The sequence below is a fragment of the Pelophylax lessonae genome (genome assembly GCF_965119305.1).
Source record: "Pelophylax lessonae genome assembly, chromosome: 3".
Lineage (NCBI taxonomy): Eukaryota > Metazoa > Chordata > Amphibia > Anura > Ranidae > Pelophylax > Pelophylax lessonae.
This window is the reverse complement of record NC_138770.1, coordinates 534548317-534562401: the sequence shown is the minus strand read 5'-3', so window position 1 is coordinate 534562401 and position 14085 is coordinate 534548317. Positions and strand designations below refer to the sequence as shown.

The 14085-nt window shown below is 43.0% G+C and overlaps 1 protein-coding gene across 2 annotated transcripts in view; it reads left to right on the top strand.

The window, feature by feature from the left end:
• Positions 1-14085, top strand: part of ARID1B (AT-rich interaction domain 1B) — a 584054-nt gene that overhangs the window by 421010 nt on the left and 148959 nt on the right. The window lies entirely within an intron of this gene.

Sequence of the window (14085 nt, the reverse complement as noted above, 5' to 3'; positions counted from 1 at the left end):
AACGGGACTTACTGTCAAACTGTGTCCCTTGTGCTTCTGGTTCCTCGTTTAGTTGCAATTTTCCTCCTCCATTCTTCCCCCATGCCCGAACCCTACTGCTGTAATCTTTCAGTGCAGCAAAGATTAAGAGAGGCGAGCGACCTGTCATTTGCATTTATCAGGAGTGCAGACTATGCCCCACCTTTCCACCAACCTCTTCTACTCCTAGAACCTGAACTATAGCTTTGATGAATGAGAAACAATCTGAACAGGGGACAGGCGGATGAATAAAAGGTAGGAGTAGAATTTCAGCTAAATGAGGTGCAGAGGTGTCCCCATGCATCATTTTTTTTGGACCAGAAGATGCACAGGACTTTTCTGCAAGCTGACACTAAGCTGTGTGAACCGGCTCCATTAAGAGTCCAGCACAGTCTCCTGTCATGGGAGCTGTATGCAGGGAAATCTTTTCACACATGATCAGCTGTCTCCAATCACAGCTGATCACAATGTAAACATACTTGCCGATTAACGGCATTCCTTTCCTCACGCTCTCACTGCATGAGAAGAGGGAGTCGGTAACTGGCAAGTGTGACAGGGGGCATCTACACTAATAATCGGGGCACTGATCATCAGTTTCCGGATTAGTGCAGCCCCATCAGTGTTGCCTCATCAGTGCCCATCAGTGCAGCCTATCAGTGCTTCCTCATCAGTGCCTATCAGTGCTGCCTCATCAGTGCCCATTGCTCATAAATGCTGCCTCATCAGTGCCTATTATTGCAGCCTATCTGTGCTGCCTATCTGTACCCATTAGTGCAGCCTCCTCAGCGCACATCAATAAAGGAGAAAAAAAATTTTTTGCAAAATTTTATAACAGAAGCAGAAGAAAAACGTTTTCTCTTTTGTTCATTGACGGACACAGCTCCTGATCTTCATAACCATTGGGTAATACTACCCTCTATAGGAGTAGAACACAAAGCGGAAAAAAAGTCTGACTATGTCTATGGGCAGTCCAAGGGGGTATACTCCCTCTCTCTGCTATAGGTACTCAGTTGTTTTCTGCCTAGTCAGGAGTAAGGACCTAGTTCCTTGCTGGAATCTCTGGTCCTGGCAATTTTTTGTTTTTAGATAGAATTTTTTTCTCCTGTTTTTTTCCTGTGAGATCTACAATCAACTGCCGGACTGGACGACCCCCTCCTCTTATGCTGGGGCTGTGTGGGAGGTCTGGTCCACCTCCTGGGGTGGGGGTAGAGCATTATGCTGACGATGGGGCGGGGGTTGCACCGGTTGTGCGGGGAGGTTGTACCTGGTGGGTGCTCTTGCCAAGGCCCCCTGTTCTGCCTGGGCCTGTCCTTGAGGCCCAGGGATCCCTCCTGGGTCCTTGGAAGCCCAGTGGGGCTGCCATTTTCTCATAGCCTGTGTGCTCAATGCATGGCGGACATGTTGCGGTGGTTTGCCATTGAAAATAGCGGTGGCCGCAACAGTGAATTCCTGTGGGTAGCGATTTTGGAGGTGGGAGCCCCTCCTCATCCCCTGGTGCTGACTCCTGGATCGTTTCACTATTCACCAGAGGAGTGCAGATTGTCATGGTGGCTGCAGGTGCCTGTTTTTGCTGGGAATTAGTCTGGTGGGGTCCTCTCCCTCTTTGCTGAGGATCGCTTTGTGCCTGGTGACCGAGTGGTGCTGCCAGTATGGTGGGGGTTGTCCCTTTGCAGTGTGTTACACTGGTGGCTTTCAGGTGATGGGCTATCGAAAAGCACCCCCCCCCCGCCTTTCCCTGCCTCATCTGTCTCATCAGATCCTGAATCTAATTCTGCCACTGCGCACGTGGGTCACCCTGTTGGGTCTGCGACCATGCACCCTGAATCCTCAGATAGTAAGGATGATTCCTCCACATCTTCAACCGCGCACGAAAAGGCGCTGGTGGAAGCACTGATCATATCTGTGCATGAGACCTCAAAGATGGGGGATGCAGCTGTAGCTGCGATGGAAGCACAGGTTTCCTTGGGCACTCACAAGCCATCCAGAGCGGCAAAGGTGTTTCCTTTTTTCTCGCCTATTTTGACAGAATTGTCGCTAAAGAGTGGGGACGTCCCTTTGGGGTCCCTAAGCAATTTGCTAGGTGATACCCCTATGAGGAGTCCTTTTTTTTAAGAAGTGGACCCTCCGGTTTCCAAATTGAACAAGGCAACCATGATTCCGGTTGAAGAGTCCCTGGCCTTTAAGTATCCGGGTGACAGGAAGGCAGAGGCTGTGGCCCGCAATATGTACAGTATGGCTTGTTCAGCACTAAGGCCGGTATTCATCCTTGCCCTGGTGTCGCTGTTGACAGTGGTCCCCACGGATGCCAGCCTGTCTGGGGAGGCATCCTCGGCAAAATTTCTGCTCAGCGGCTCTGGACACTGAAAGAGTCCAGACTACAATGTCTTGGAACTCCGAGCTGTGCCTGGACTATTGGCCGTGGCTTATATCAATCACCAGGTTGGCAAAAGAAGTGTCCTGGTGGCTCTGGAGATGGTTGGAATTCTAAGGTGGACAGAACGGTTTGTTCCAGCCCTCTCCGCCTTTCACATTCCCAGGGTGGGAAACTGGCGGGCGGATTTCCTTAGTCGGCAGGCATTGGACCAAGGGCAGTGGTCCCTTCATCCGGATGTGTTTCATCAGTTGTGTTTCCAGTGGGGCATCCCCGAGGTGGATCTGTTGGCGTCTCGGCTCAACAGAAATATGGAGATGTTTGTGGCTCGGTCACTGGATCCTCTGGCAGACGCCATAGATGTGTTGGTGGCCCAGTGGGTCAGTAACATCTGATTTTTGCCTTCTCTCCTCTCTCTAGTTTCTGCCAAGACTTCTACGCAAGATCGAGGCAGAAGGGACTCTGGTAATCTTAGTGGCTCCGGACTGGCCTCGCCGGGCTTGGTACGCTGATCTGATGCGGCTGGTCACCCACATTGCTTGGAAGCTTCCTCTCAGGGAGGATCTGCTGTCCCAAGGGCCAATCTTCCATCCTGCTTTACAGTCGCTGGCTTTGATGGCTTGGCTGTTGAACGCCAGGTGCTGATGGATAGAGGTTTGTCGGTGATTCCAACACTGTTAAAATCTACCTCTAGAAAGATCTACCGTTGTGCGTGGTTAGAGTCTCTTGGGGGTTCATCCTCTTTTTCTCGTTGGCTCGAATCTTGACCTTCCTTCAACAAGGGATTGAGCAGAAACTGGCCTTGAGTACTATCAAGGGTCAGGTGTCGGCCTTATGGGACTTCTTTCAGCAATCTTTGGCCACATACCCCCTGGTGCATAGCTTTCTTCAGGGAGTTAGGCACTTGCCCCCCCCCCCCCTGTTGCCACCTTGGGACCTCAATTTATTGCTCTCAATACTCCAGAAGCCTCCTTTTGAGAATTTTCTTGAGATTCCTCTGCTTACGCTGTCCTAGAAGATGGCCTTCTTGGCGGCTATCACCTCTGCGTGCAGGGTGTCGGAATTGGCAGGGGTTACCCTGTCATTCACCTTACTTGATGGTTCACATCGATAAGGTAGTTCTTCGTCCCTGTCCGCCTCTTCTTCTTCGTTCTTCGTCCCTGTCCGCCTTCCTTCAGATGGTTGTCTCTGATTTTCATTTGAATGAAGACATTGCATTGCCTTTCCTGTGTCCCAGGCCAAAACATCTGAAGGAAATTGCTTTCCATGCCTTGGATGTGCTCCGGGCGATTAGCATGTACCTGGCAGCTATGGAGTCTTTTAGGAAATCAGACCCGCTATTTGTGCTTACAGATGGGCCTCGGAAAGGGTTGTCCACTTCCTCCGCTACCATTTCCAGATGAATCAGACAGACGGTGATTCAGGCCTATTCCATCAAGGGTCATGTTCCTCCTTTCCCTGTCAAAGGCGCACTCTACTCGGATGCTTAGTGCCTCCTGGGCCTTCCGTCATCAGGCATCAGTGACGCAGGTTTGCAAAGCTGTCACCTGGTCGTTGGTGCACACTTTCACTATAAAGTGGCTGCTGTTTAGAGGACCTGGTCCTCTTTGAGAGTGTATTGTTTTTTTAGGTGAGCTTTAGTTGTTTTGGTTGAGCTCCTGTTTACCTGGTTGGCTATAGTTAGCCTTGGGAATTTCTTTTTCACTGTTCCCACCCCTCATGTTTAAAACTGATTTGGGACGTCCCAATAGTTAAGAAGATCAGGAGCAATGTCCGTCATTGAACGAAAGAGAAAATTAGATTTTTGACTTACCGTAAAATCCATTTCTCTGATGTTCATCGACGGACACAGCACCCACCCCTCTGTGGAGTTGTAATTCTTCCGACACTGCTTGTAACAAAACTGAGTACTTATAGCAAAGAGAGGGAGTATACCCCCTAGGACTGCCTATAGGTGTTGTCAGACTTTTTTTTTCTGCCTAGTGTCCTACTCCTGTAGGGGGCAGTATAACCCAATGGTTAAGATGATCAGGAGCTGTGTCCGTCAATGAACATCAGAGAAATTAATTTTACGGTAAGTCAAAAATCCAATTTTTCTACATTTTTTCATTTGTTTATCAAAAAATAAAAAAACCCAGTGGTGAATAAATACCACCGAAAGAAAGCTCTATTTGTGTGGAAAAAAAAATGACAAAAGTTTCATATTGGTACAGTGTTGCATGACCATGCAATTGTGGTTCAAAGTGCGGAAGCGCTAAAAGCTGAAAATTGGCCTGGGCAGGAAGGGGGTGAAAGTGCCCAGTAGGCAAGTGATTAAGGTATATCTGAACACACAACTTATTTTCTAGTTTTGCAAGTAGACACGGGTTAGGTGTTTTTGTTGTTAGTGTCCCTGCTGCAGAGATAAACCCTTACTATTTGTCATGGTGACAATTGTCACTGGGATAAATAATGATGTTAAAGCGGAGTTCCACCCAAAAGTGGAACTTCCGCTTTATGTATTCTAACCCCCTGACATGCCACATTTGGCATGTCATTTTTTTTGGGTGGGGGGGGGGGGGGGAGCGGGTACCTAGTTTTGACAGGTACCCGCTCCCACTTCCGCTCGGAGCGCCGCGGCGCCCTGAGTGGAAGTTCTCCTCTCCCCCTCCCTCCCTGCAATCTTCTGGGACATGTCAGAGGTCCCAGAAGATTGCCGGCCAATCACGATGCGTAGCGCAACTCGTGCATGCGCAGTGCGTACCCGGCTGTGAAGCCGCAAACTGTCATAGCCGGGTGCCCACAAGAGTGATGCCGGCGCCACAGAGCAGAGAGGGAGAAGAGCGATGCTTCGGGCGGCCGCAACGCTGGACCATTGGATGGTGAGTGTGTGAGGCTGGAACTCCGCTTTAAGCTCCAAAATTCCTTTACAGTTGTCACAGAAATAGGAGGTAAGAGGAAGTCTCTCAGTTCAGGACACCTCCACCAATGTCACTGTAGATGAATTTCCACTTATTTCCTAATGTGTCTTCAGAACATAAACTGAAGGGAAATCTTTACAAGGGAACACAGACAACAACCAAATCGGGGGTTTTAAACTCCCCTCCATCTACAATAATAATTACTACTCCTCTCTATATACACTCTGGAATAGTGAGCAAAGCAAATGAATGCAATGCACTCAGTGAGTGTCTAGTATCTAACTTTGTGAGTTGTAATCCAAGTACATGCAGTGGCTGGGAAGAACCCACTCTTTTGTGTTTGCCCCTTTGAGGATTTTAGAGATTGGTACTGTAGTGGGCACCTAGTAGAGAATAAACAAAAGTATAAGTAAAGCCAAAACTTTTTTCAGTTTTGGATAGAGTGGAGAGGATTTAGAACATCTGTCAGGTTTTTATTGTGGTCTGTGTCCCTATTTGGGAGATTCAATCTCTCCATTTGTCCTGTTTACTGTTATCATCAAAAGTGAAAGTGAGAAAAATACCAAATTTTGGGTTGTCACTAGAACAGAAACAGAGGGGAGATCTTTCAATGTCAACATAAGGTCTGGTTACCCTGGTGACAACCAGACACTTCCTCACCTTGGATGGTTTATCTACCACTTCCTAGTTTAGTTATGGGACAAAGTGATGGGAAATCTTCCAATGGGACAAAGATAGCAAAACTAAATAAATAAAACTGACACAAGGATTATACCCTTCCTTATGCTATCCAAGAAGAAAAAGGTTTGTTTTGATAATCTGAACATTAGTGCCATGGCTCTTGATGCCCCATAGGAACTGAGCAAAAACTATGGTATTAGGGGCCTTGTGTTCTCAAATTCATCCACCTAGGCCTAAAACTGCATACATGTCTGTGGAAATCAACTCCGATCCAGACCCTGTGATCCTGATGGAATAGTGTTACTGCCTTAGCCTCTAAAAGAGCTGCGAGTCTGAATTTCACCTACCCTTTTCAAGCCAACTTCATGTTTGCGTTTGTTTTATTATGTCAGCTACAGTTTCCTGCTGAGAGCTAGCACATACAGCAGACTATTCAGTTAGGGATTTTCCTTGTTTTTCTATAAACTGAGCACTGCAGTCATTTATCAATCTGCTGAGCTATTATGTAGAATAATGAAGCTGATGAAGTTTTTATTTACCAGATTGAACTTACAGGGTATTAGTTTTAAAAGGAGCCCACTTTGTGGCAGTTTTCCCTCTTTCATTCCTAATCCAGCATGCTGTTAGACATTGTTGTTCACATGTTAAGGCTTGTGAAAAACCATTTTATAGTGCAAGTGCCAGTATTTTAACCCGCCATGGTTTTAGTCTTAAGCTTAGTGGAGATTTCAGCAACTGGAATTTAATAATGGGAGTCTAATTTGTAATTGTAATCCTACGATTGATTTAAAGTTATGGTTTAAAAGAAGCCAGAAGGAGAAATAATTATTTATATTGTATATCATGTTCTTGGTAGACAACTAAAAACCCAAAAACCCCTGTACAATCAACCTATGACTTCTTTCAACTGATCGGTCACTAAAATAATTTATTATGTATATGTTTTCTGTTAAAATGTAGTCAACTCTTCTCTGGATTGTTTTCATACCTTTTTTTAATTGAAATGCTTTTTAATAAAGACGAAATGATACATCCATTTTTTTTTTTATTTGTTACTTTTATTATTTCCAACCGTTGTAAAGCTAAGGAACCCGGCACTTCCAGGAGTGTCACATTCTACTAAATGCTACTCCACCACCATCATGTCACCCCTTCCTGCAAAGCCTTCTGCTGATAATGACAGTAGGAACTGCACTTGCAGATCAGTGTACATTTTACAGGAGATTGCAAACAGGCAGGTAAGTGTATCTTATTGCAGAAGAGACATTGCATGTCTTTTCTACAAAAAAAAGCCTACCTGTTGTAGAGCCTCCCTGCACCGGAGCTGCTTGGTAGTTTGGGTTCTCTGTTCTGCACCTCGACTCCAAGAATAATCTCAGCCCCTCTGAGACACCTGGTTCAAAGTTACTGGAAGCACCTATAAGAACACAAGTATAGATACCTGTAACTTGGCTGTGAATTTGCAGCAGGAAAAAGACACAAGATTGTTTAGTAGTATGGGTGAGAATAAATGATGGTTTGGGCATAAATGAGCATGCAAAAGGTAGTTCCAGACACAGTGCATTAGACAGTATAATCACTAAACCAAGGTAACTTAGAATACAGTTCTGTACCAATTGACTTGATTTAACTTCTAAATCAGCAAAGTCAGCAATAACCAGTACAAATAAGCCTTTAACTGCAATGTAAAAGTACCATAACTAGTTTAGAGTGCTCTCTAGGAGAATGGCTAGGATAACGTGCAATGTTTTCTGAGAGGAACACTATATTGTCAAAAGTTTTGGGATGCCTGCCTATACACGCACATGAATTTTAATGGCATACCAGTCTTGGTCTGTAGGGTTCAATATTGAGTTGGCCCACCCTTTGCAGCTATAACATCATCTATCTTCGGGGAAGGCTGTCTACAAGGTTTAGGAGTGTGTCTATGGGAATGTTTGACCATTATTTCAGAAGCACATTTGTGAGGTCAGGCCATGATGTTGAACAAGATGGCCTGCCTCGCAGTCTTTGCTCTAATTTATCCCAAAGGTGTTCTATCGGGTTGAGGTCAGGACTCTGTGCAAGGTCCATAAAGACATGGGTGAGTGAGTTTGGGGTGGAGGAACTTGACTGGCCTGCACAGAGTCCTAACCTCAACCTGATAGAATACCTTTGGGATGAATTCGCTTGGGGACTGCGTGTCAGGCCTTCTTGTCCACATCTGTGCCTGACCTCACAAGTGCGCTTCTGGAAGAATGGTCAAACATCCCGATAGACACACTCCTAAACCTTGTGGACAGCCTTCCCAGAAGAGTTGAAGCTTTTATTGCTGCAAAGGTTGGACCAACTCAATATTGAACCCTACGGACTAAAACTGGAATGTCATTAAAGTGCCTGTGTGTGCAAAGGCAGGTGTCCCAATACTTTTGACTATATAGTGTACCTCTTAGTATAGGGAATATCATTTGGCGCAGCTAAAAAGGGACCTAATTCTTCAGCTAGCTTGGGTTGGGGCCCAGTTGTATTATTGGTGCACGAGTACAGTCCTAGTCATACCTGCAGGTAGGAAATAAGGCTATTAGATGTCTTTATGGTCAGTTCCTAAAGGGCTTAGTCTCTCCCTCTAGCAGCAGATAGTAAATCCCCACAGCAGCAACACACCTGTCCCATCAATATTGCATGTCACCATCTAATCACACACAGTAAATAGTCCACTTTCTGCTCTGCTACCCAGGTTACTATGTCTGTAAGCATCCCCAAACTCAGCACTCCAGATCCCACTGAGGCCACCGATATGCAGCAGTGGTGGTGCACACTGAATAGCGATGTGCACTCTCTGGTCTCCCTCACAGCAAGAGGAAGTTACATCCTTTACAGCCCAGGAAAATGCAGCTCTTTTTTCCTCCTCCTTGCAGTCTCCTCTCTGGAGAATGTAGTTCACAAGCTTTAAATCATCAGCACATATTCTCTCCTCTGGAATACAGTTCCCACAGTGCATTGCTACCTGATTCAGTCTTTTGATCTCTCCCTGCTCAGAAACGCCCCCCTCCTGCTAAAACAGATGTTAACCAGTTCAGCACTACAGGGCAGCAGCTACTGAAGCCAGCATTTCTCTTTCTTCCCATTCTTAACCAAGCACATGGCTACAATGAATTTTTCGGTTTTTGCCTTCAGTTCTACTTCAAGCCCTTAAGTAGAAACCATTTTAGCAACTAATCTACTCTGCTGATCTACAAATCCCTACATTTATATGACTAACAAATATGAAAAAAAGAATCATGTAAAGTTTAAAAGTCATATTAAAATATATATAGAGAAATTTATTTAATGTGTGCTCACTGCCCTTTATGCTTTAGTTTCCGTTTAACCATTTGTCTGCTAGAACAATTTTTAAATATTTCATGTACATGTTAAAATCAGCGTTTTTGCTAGTAAATTACTTTAAACCTCTGAACAGTTATATATTTTCTGAAAGCAGAAGCCCTTTAGAATAAAATGGTGGAAGTTGCAATGTTTTGCTTTTTGAGCACACAAAAACAGTAAAATACCAATTTTTTGGGTAAAATATACATGTTGGGGTGGTCTTGAGTAAATAGATAGCAAACATTTCAGGATTTAAGAATTGTGTACGCCTGTGAAATGGCAAAATCTACGGTACTCAAACGTGTCCATCGCCTTTAAAACCGGTTATCAGTTTAGCGCTAAAGTGTTACTTAACCCACAACAGTAAAATCAGTCTGTATATGCAGTAAAGCATGCTTGTTATACTCAATGTGGAAACTAAGGGGGTTAATACTCTTCATTGTGTAAAAAGTCTCTTTGAGCCTGTCTTCTCTGATCATCTCCTGATAGAACGATGCCTTTGGGGCAAGCTGCACATGCTCAGTTTGGTGTGTATTGCTAGAGAGTTTTTTTTTTTCTTGAGAGTGCATGTGATAAGCACAGGGCCAATCAGCACTGTCCAGACAGAGGGTCAGGGGCCTGCAACCTCATAGTAGTTAGAGGAGAATAAAAACTCCTCCTTCAAGCTTTAACCAGACACTGATAGAAGTCAAAAGACTGTTTTAGACTGCTGATGAGAAAATGTATTTAGCAGTTTAAATTTACTAAAACAATTGAATTTCCATGTTCTGCGTACTGTGGGAGACCAGATATAGTAAATGCAGGGTCCTGGGTTTAGTAACACTTTAACTGTGCATTTTGGCCTTGAATTATTACTTTTTGTGGTGACACCTCACATGTGGGTTGATTTCCATTTACGTAAACGGATGCACCTTATGTAAGTGTTTGCATTTGGGTGTGTGTGGTTGTGAAGTAAAGGGGTTGCATTTCATTTTTTTTTACTTTTATTTATTTTATTATTATTTAATTTTTTAAAACGACTTTAACATTTTTTATTTTAACTTTTTTTGTTATCACAAGGCGGTTAACAACCCGCCTATGTGGCAGCATGGGCAGGTAACAGGTCCTCTTTATGGAGACCTCTCTACCGCAGCTAATCAAGCACAGATCAAGTTTGATAAGCTGCTTTCCTGGCTACAGCAGCTGGGCATTGACAGCTATGAACCTAGAAGTGCAGAGAAACTTGTCAAGGTACTGTAGAAGTGATTGAGCAGCTCTACAATCATCCAGGTCATTTTTATCTAAAAGCCCCCAGCCTGCTGATAAAAAACAATACCGAACTCATGGCTGCAGCAGCATCATAGGTTTTAACCCCTTGAATACCAGGATGTTTATACACATACACCTTGGTAGACAAAGGGTTTATCATACAGAGGCCTATTACAGCCAGCCTAGCAGGGAGTGATGTAATTTTTGGCCATAGAAAACATAGGATCGTGTTTGATATGCATACTGGCAAGACTTTAAAAAGTGTATGCCAAAATCTGTGGAATGGGATGTCAGTTCTTTATCCCTTTCATCCATCTGTGGTTAGACTGCACAGACCATTTTAGCACATAACATTTTAGTGATACAAGCCAATAATTTTTTGTAGGTTTCCAGGCGCAAATTATCTGACCTAAGTAAGATCTTCTGTTCTAAATATCTGACCAGTAGGAACTTGGACAGCAGTATTTTTAAATAGGATGGGGAAAATAACCAATTTAGAACAGGTTTTGATTTATTTTTTATGTGTTTGGACTGTGGGTATTTCCAACGACTTCTGGTCCATTTTTTTTTTTTAAAATAACGTTTCTTTTATAAAGGTATACTACCCTTAATCCACAGTCCCTTAAGAGCTGGCATCTCAGTCATCTGCTCTTCAGTGATGGAAAGTAGATTGTAAGCTCTAACAGGCTGGGCCCTCTGATTCCTCCTGTATTGAATTGTATTGTAACTGCACTGTCTGCCCTCATGTTGTAAAGCACTCTGCAAACTGTTGGCACTATATAAATCCTGTATAATAATAATACTAATAGGTGGACCTTTCTAGAAGGATGTGTCTCATTCTAATGCCTTGACTCCGATTCTGCCATAAAGTGCCTTAGTGCGTGCATGATGGCGTTGAGCAGAGGTTGGCAACAAGACTGGCCAATGGCTAGCATACAGAGCTACTTCGGCAGACAGGTTTCCAAACCCAGACTGGTAGGGTGGAAAATCACAGGGCTACAGGATAAAGGTATTATCTTGTGATTGGCAGCTCAGAAAAACCGGTACTGTAACATAGGGTACAAAGTCCTCTGCACAGTGTAAGCACCAGGTCTTGACTTGCTCTTAAAGTGCAAGTAAGGCTGGCCATACACAGTTCAAATCTCTGTCAGTTTAGCAGGAACCGCCCGAGATTCCAACCAATAATGGACAGGCTGAATGTACCAAGTTGATTAATCAACTTGGGTACAACCAGCCTGCCGCATTCTCTTGCGATTATTGATGTCTTCTCCCAGCGAGGACATCTTCTCCCCTCTTGGAAAAGACAATGGTCCAGCAGAAGGGATTCCCACATCAACACTGTCTGTGTTGATGGAGGAATCAAGCTAATTTCATGGGTTGCAGGAAAGAGATCCGCTTAGTGTATGGCCGACCAAACCCGAACAATGAGCCTTTTACTTCCTCCTTTTTGTTCTGCTAATATATCTTTTGAAGGTGTTTTGTCTTGTCTTTTATAATAACTGCTAACAATACCTGTTGTTCTTACTAGTATTCCAGTGAGCTCATATATTCCTATAGCAAGCTGACAACATAATGACTAAACAGTACTGAAATCTCAAGCATTGTTATCAGCCCTGCCCAGTTCTACTCTCTAAACTATAGATCACCTTCCAAGCAAACAAAAATCACCTGTGCATAAAAGTGGTACTAAGATGCTGTAAACTCTTGTTTCTTTTACTCCAATCTTGGCTTACACAGATATGCCACGCTTTGCTGCCCTCTACAGACTGGGGTAGTCTAGACACACTACAACCATAAAACAAAGGGCACACCAGCCTAGTACATTATCATAAGATATATTTTATTGATAAATCAAGTAATAAGTAATATACCTTTATGAACATAGTCTTTATGAACATTGCTTTGTGCACTGGTGTGCAGCCATGTTGGAACAGAAGGGGCCGATCCCCAAACTGTTCCCACAAAGTTGGGAATATGAAATTGTCCAAAATGTCTTGGTATGCTGACACCTTAAGAGTTCCCTTCACTGGAACTAAGGGGCCAGGCCCAACCCCTGAAATACAACCCCACACCATAATCCCCCCTCCACTATATCATTTGGACCAGTGTACAAAGCAAGGTGCATAAAGACATGGATGGGAAAGTTTGGGGTGGAGGAATTTGACTGATTTGCACAGAAAGCTGAGCTCAACCTAATAGAACACCTTTGGGATGAATTAGAGCGCAGACTGCGAGCCAGGTCTTCTCTCTAACATCAGTGCCTGACCTAACAAATGCACTTCAGAAAGAATGGTCAAACATTCCCATAGAGACACTCCTAAACCCCAGAAGGGTTTAAGCTGCTATATCTGCAAAGGGTGGGCCAACTCAATATTGAACCCCATGGACTAAGACTGAGATGTCATTAAAGTTCACGTATGTGTAAAGGCAGGTGTTCCAATACTTTTGACATTATAGTGCATGTGTATAAATGTATATATATTAGTGAAGAAATGCAACCATCTCATATACTCTGATCGTTATCAAAACTGTACTCTAGTGTTTTCCTGACTCTTTTTTTTATGAAGCTCTTAGTCTTGTCTGTGAAATATATCCTTGAATTCATCCATCTTCCTGATTTAGATGCCCTCCTTTAAAGATGTACTGCTGTCTTGTTCTGGATGCAAACCCCTGACTTCTCTTCCTGTTGTGTAGCACATTCTTCAAATGTGTATTTCAACAGTATTCTGTGCCAAGGATGAGGAATCAACAAGCTTTCATCATCAATCTATTTTAGTTAATGTTAATAGCCTTGCATAGCTAATCAAACAACAGGAGACTCCATTAGACTGCTTAAACAGCCCAGCTGGCTAAACTACAGGAGGTGCTACAGCCCTGATCTGTGAGATTCAAGAGAACCGTGTATCTAGTATCTAGTAAATGGCAATCAAGATTGTGTGATTTTGAGAGTTAAAAAAAAATATTGTAGCATATCAAACTCAAGTTGTCAGATTGTGCGTGTATATGTATATATATATATATATATATATATATATATATATATATATATATATATATATATATAAAAACTCGTCACCTCCTGAATCTTTTCTTGGTCCCCTTCCATTTAATTGCTTTCCACACCCTTATATGAGCACACAACTTTTACTGTTTTCTTTCGTAAAATGTTTAAATTTTAGAAGTGAATAAAAAAAAGAATCCATTAAACATGCTCAATAACAAGTTTAGTGATTCATTAAAGTTGTATACCTCTCATCATTTTAAAGGAAAATTTAATGGTTTTTGATTTTTTTTATTTATGTAAGATTTAAAACTGATTAAAAAAAAAAAAAAAAATATATATATATATATATATATATATATATATATATATATATATATATATATATATATATATATATATATATACATACTGCATAAACTATATTGGCAAAGGGCAACAACCTTTGTAAAGAATCTACTTAATGTATTAAAAAAAAAAAAAAAATACACAGTTTCTTATGCCTGCTTTTTATTCTTTGG